General features: G+C 49.0%; 1 non-coding gene across 1 annotated transcript; it reads right to left on the bottom strand.

Annotated features, from left to right (window-relative positions):
* Positions 1-4,222: 4,222 nt before the first annotated feature.
* On the bottom strand, positions 4,223-4,386 carry LOC118146615 (U1 spliceosomal RNA). Its single transcript, XR_013525261.1, has one exon. It is a non-coding gene; the product is annotated as a U1 spliceosomal RNA (small nuclear RNA).
* Positions 4,387-5,403: the final 1,017 nt, after the last annotated feature.

The raw sequence follows: 5,403 nt of genomic DNA, 5'->3' as shown, positions 1-5,403 counted from the left end.
TTAATAGAGACAGGGTTTCTCCATGTTGATCAGGCTGGTCTCTAACTCCTGACCCTCAGGTGATCCACCTGTCTCAGCCTCCCAAAGTGCTGGGATTACAGGCGTGAGCCACCACGCCCAGCCCTGGCCCTCTAATGTTTACAATGACTATTTCCATGTTGTCTTCTGGGAATGGACTGTCAGAGCCTGTTAGGGTCATGCATAAGTTGATGTTACTTTCTCAGTGCACCCCAATTTCGCCTTGTAGTGGCTGCTTATGTTCCAGCTGCCCAAATCCTCTCCTGCTTCTTGTGATAACACCTGATTTTCCACTTTTTCACCTCTTGTGTAGCCAAATTCACAGCCTCTGACTAAATGAAGCCAACTCCATCTGCCAGGCCCTGGTGATGTGGTCAGGGCTCCTGACTCCATTCAGGCCAACCAGGACAGCAAGATTCTATTGCTTGCTTGGCTTCTTTTGGAGCTCTCAGGCAGAGACTCTGCCCTCCTCTGTGTTGGGTTTGGTGACATGGAGAACCTGAAACTTCCAGGGGACTCCAAAGAGGAGCCAGAAAATGAAAACAGCACAGAGAAGATGAAGCTGAGAAACGCAGGGATTCTTTTTTTTTTTTGAGATGGAATCTTGCTCTGTCACCCAGGCTGGAGTGCAGTGATGTGATCTTGACTCACGGCAGCCTCCGCCTCCCAGGTCCAAGTCATTCTCCTGCCTCAGCCTACCAAGTAGCTGGGATTACAGGCACCCACCACCACGCCCAGCTAATTTTTGTATTTTTAGTAGAGACAGGGTTTCACCATGTTGGCCAGGCTGGTCTCGAACTACTGGCCTCAAGTGATCCCCCTGCCTTGGTCTCCCAAAGTGCTAGGATTAAAGGCACGAGTCACTGTGCCTGGCCAAAATTCAGGGATTCTGAGTCTTGATGGTATCGTTATCTGAGCCCCTGGATCTAGCCCAGTCCACAGTCTAACAACATCTGAACTTCCCCATTGTGTATGTGAATACATTTTTTGTTTGTTTTTAAATACGTTTAAACTTTATCTTTTTTAAGACAGAGCCTCACTGTCACCCGGGCTGGAGTGCAGTGGTGCCATCTCAGCTCACTGCAACCTCCGCCTCCTGGGCTCAAGCGATCCTCCCTCCTTGGCCTCCCTGAGTGCTGGGATTAGAGGTGTGAGCCCCTGTGCCTGGCCAAATGTGTTTTAAACAGCTTAGGCTGAGGTTGTTGGTTTGTTTGTTGTTATTTTTTCCATCACGCAATGAGTCCTCTTAGATCCAAATGCCCAGAGGAAAGAAAAGAGATTCACATTCAGCTACACTTGGCTTTCAAGTCTGAAGACGTGGGTTTACGTCTATGCCTGCTGAGAAGTTATTTGGAGGGAGGCCACAGGTGTAGAAAAGATAGCACTCAGGCATGGCGGCTGTGCCAATAGTCCCAGCTACTTACGAGACTGAGGTCAAAGGCTCCCTTGGGCCTAGGAGTTCAAGACCAGCCTGGGCAACATAACAAGTCCCCATCACTACAATTTTTTTTTAAATTAGCCAAGCATGGCCGGGCATGATGACTCATGCCTGTAATCCCAGCACTTTGGGAGGCTGAGGTGGGTGGATCATTTGAGGTCAGGAGTTCCAGACCAGCCTGGCCAACATGGTGAAACCCCATCTCTACTAAAAATACAAAATTAGCCGGGCATGGTGGCACACGCCTGTAGTCCCAGTTACTCGAGAGGCTGAGGCCGGAGAATTGCTTGAACCTGGGAGGCAGAAGTTACAGTGAGCTGAGATTGCACAGCTGCACTCTAGCTTGGCAACAGAGCAAGACTCCGTCTCAAAAAAAAAAAAATTAGCCCAAGTGTGGTGGCGCCTGCCTGTAGTCCTAGTTACTTGAGAGGCTGAGGCAGGAGGATTGCTTGACGTGAGGAGTTTGAGGCTGCAGTGAGCTCTGATGGCGCCACTACACTCCAGCCTGGGCGACAGAGTGAGTCCTTATCTCAAACACACACACACACACACACACACACGGCCTGTCTTAGCAGATCCTTGGAGACTTTGTAATATAAGCAAACAGCATGGGCGGCAGAAATGAATAGACGTTCTCATTACTTTTGTTTGACTCAGGTTTTCTCACTTATTGGGGATGGGCAGGGGGGTTGCCGTAAGTGGGCTGTGGCTCTTTTTTTGTGAAATGAACTGCAGCTGTCACTGGGAAAGGCTTTTACACCTTCTGTGAACAATTTCATTTGAATTCTGATTTTTCTTTTCCAAATAAAAATGAGTGCTCTTGAGATTAGTCAGAGGTCCCAGGCAGGGGGAGAGGAGGCGGATAAATGCTGATGATGCTGGTATTTCACCACACAGCAAGAGCAGGATAGTGGGGGAATGTAGTGGAAAGCGTCTCGGATGCCTACATTCAAACCTGACTTCCACACTCATTAGCTGCACCTGTTTTTATGACTGCCCCAAAACTCAGTCCTATAAAGCAACTATTTATTACGCATACAGTTGGAGTGGGTCAGGAATTCACACACAGAACATCCATGATGACAGCTTGTCTCGGCTTCTTTTTGTCTGGAACCTCAGCTGGAAAGCCAAGGACTGGGTCATCTCAAGGCTCCCTCCCTCTCTTTGAACCATGTGAGAAAGAGGACGCTCCCTGTAGGCAGTGCCTCCCCATGTGAATCTCTGTGCAGCTGGCTTGGGCTCCCTCATAGCTTGGCGGCTGGGGTTCAAGGCCAAGCATCTCAAAAGAAAAAAAGGTAGGGCCTGGCACAGGGGCTCACGTCTGTATCCCAGCACTTTGGGAGGCTGAGGCTGGCAGAACATTGGAGGTCAGGAGTTCAAGACAAGCCTGGCCAATGTGGTGAAACTCCGTCTCTACTAATAATGCAAAAATTAGCTGGGTGTGGTGGCGAACACCTGTAATCCCAGCTACTCGAGAGACTGAGGTATGAGAATTGCTTGAACCCAGGAAACTGAGGTTGCAGTGAGCTGAGATTGTGCTACTGCACTCCAGCCTGGGTGACAGAGGGAGACTTCATCTGAAAAAACAAAAAACGAGAGAGAGAGAGAAAGGTGGAAGTCAAATCACCTTTCACGAATTAGTTTTGGAAGTCATTTCTCCCATAGTCTGTTCATTGTGGCAGTCACAAGGTGCTAACCAACTTCAAATGCAAAATAAACAGAGTCTGCTTCTTGATAATGAGGAACAAGGCTTTGGAAATGCATATGGGACCATAATTTTTTTTTTTTTTTTTTTTTTTTTTTTTTGAGGCAAGGCCTGACTCTGTCACTCAGGCTGGAGTGCAGTGGCTCTTAGCTCACTGCAAACTCTGCCTCCTGGGCTCAAGTTATCCTCCCACCTTAGCCTCCCAAGTAGCTGGGACTACAGACAAGTGCCACCACACCTAGCTTTTTTCTTTTAAGACAGAGTCTTGCCGGGCCCGGTGGCTCACGCCTGTAATCCCAGCACTTTGGGAGGCCGAGGCGGGTGGATCACGAGGTCAAGAGATCAAGACCATCCTGGTCAACATGGTGAAACCCCCGTCTCTACTAAAATACAAAAAAATTAGCTGGGCATGGTGGCGCATGCCTGTAATCCCAGCTACTCAGGAGGCTGAGGCAGGAGAATTGCCTGAACCCAGGAGGCGGAGGTTGCAGTGAGCCGAGATGGCGCCATTGCACTCCAGCCTGGGTAACAAGAGCAAAACTCTGTCTCAAAAAAAAAAAAAAGACAGAGTCTTGCTCCATTAGGCAGGCTGGATACAGTGATGCGATCTCAGCTGACTGCAATCTCTGCCTCATGAATTCAAGCAATTCTCCTGCCTCAGCCTTCTGAGTAGCTGGGACTACAGGTGTGCACCACCACGCTCAGCTGATTGTTGTATTTATAATAGAGACGGGTTTTTACCATGTTGGCCAGGATGGTCTCAATCTCTTGACCTCGTGATCCACCTACCTTGGCGTCCCAATGCGCTGGGATTACAGGTGTGAGCCACTGCGTCCAGTTTTTTGGCTTTTTTTTTTTTTTGTATTTGTTGTAGAGACCAGGTTTTGCCATTTTGCTCAAGCTGGTCTCAAACTCCTGAGCTGAAGTGATCCTCCTACCTTGGCCTCCCAAACTGACGGAATTACAGGTGTGAGCCAACGTGCCCAGCCTTTTCTTTCTTTATATCCTTATTCTACAAGCTTTTTTTTCCCTATTTTTATTTATTTATTTATTTTCTTCCTCAGGGGAAAGCGCAAACGCAGTCCCCCACTACCACAAATTATGCAGTTGAGTTTCCCACATTTGGGGAAATCACAGGGATCAGCATAGCCGGAGTGCAATGGATAAGCCTCGCCCTGGGAAAACCACATTCATGATTATAGTATCTCCCCTACCAGGTAAGTTTTTTTTGTTTGTTTAATTGAAATGTGGTCTTGCTATGTTGCCCAGCCTGGTCTCAAACTCCTGGGCTAAAGTGCGCCTCCTGCTTTGGTCTCTCAAAGTGCTGGGATTATGGGCACAAGTCACCATGCCCAGCCTTTAAGCTTTTTAATATTTTTAATAATTTAATTTTTTTGTTAAAAACAAAAACACAGGTCAGGCGTGGCTCAAGCCTGTAATCCCAGCACTTTGGGAGGCCAAGCGGGGTGGATTGTCTGAGGTCAGGAGTTTGGGACCAGCCTGGCCAACATGGTGAAACCTCATCTCTACTAAAAACTACGAAAATTAGCCAGGCATGGTGCAGGGCATCTGTAATCCTGGCTACTCCGGAGGATGAGGCAGGAGAATTGCTTGAACCTGGGAGGCAGAAGCTGCAGTGAGCTGAGATGGCACCATTGCACTCCAGCCTGGGTGACAGAGGGAGGCTCTGTCTCAAAAAAGAAAAGGAAAACATATTAAATTGTGTTTACTCTTTGAACCAACAACTTTGCATCCAGGAATTTAGTCGAGGGTGTACTGTACCCAGAGATTAGGCCGCAAAGGTTTCTTCTTTCCTTCCTTCCTCCCTTCCCTCCTCCCTTCGTCCCTCTGCAGGTTCTATGCCCCAAACCCTGCCATGGAGTGAGGACTCCTCTCTCCACCATGCCCGGCCCTTCTGTGGATTTTGAAGTGATGATCCCCCTAACACAGCTTTGGACCCCAGGCATGGGGTCTGAATGGGGAAGCCTTGAGGGTGCATGGGCGAGGCAGCGGATTGGAGGATGCCCTCTGGCCCATCCGGGCCATTGCCATAAGGGGGCAGCACTGGGCCGCTGTGAGTCTACCTCAATTTCTCCCTCTGCAGGTACTATGCTTCAAACCCTGCCATGGGGTGAGGAGTCCTCTCTCCACCGCACCCGGCCCCACTATGGATTTTGAAGGGATGGTCCCCCTAACATAGGATGAGACCCCAGGCGTGGTATCTGAACTGGGGAAACCTTGA

Source organism: Callithrix jacchus, chromosome 12 (assembly GCF_049354715.1).
Source record: "Callithrix jacchus isolate 240 chromosome 12, calJac240_pri, whole genome shotgun sequence".
Taxonomy (NCBI): Eukaryota; Metazoa; Chordata; class Mammalia; order Primates; family Cebidae; genus Callithrix; species Callithrix jacchus.
The sequence above is the reverse complement of the archived record's forward strand: the minus strand, read 5'-3'. Positions and strand labels throughout refer to the sequence as shown.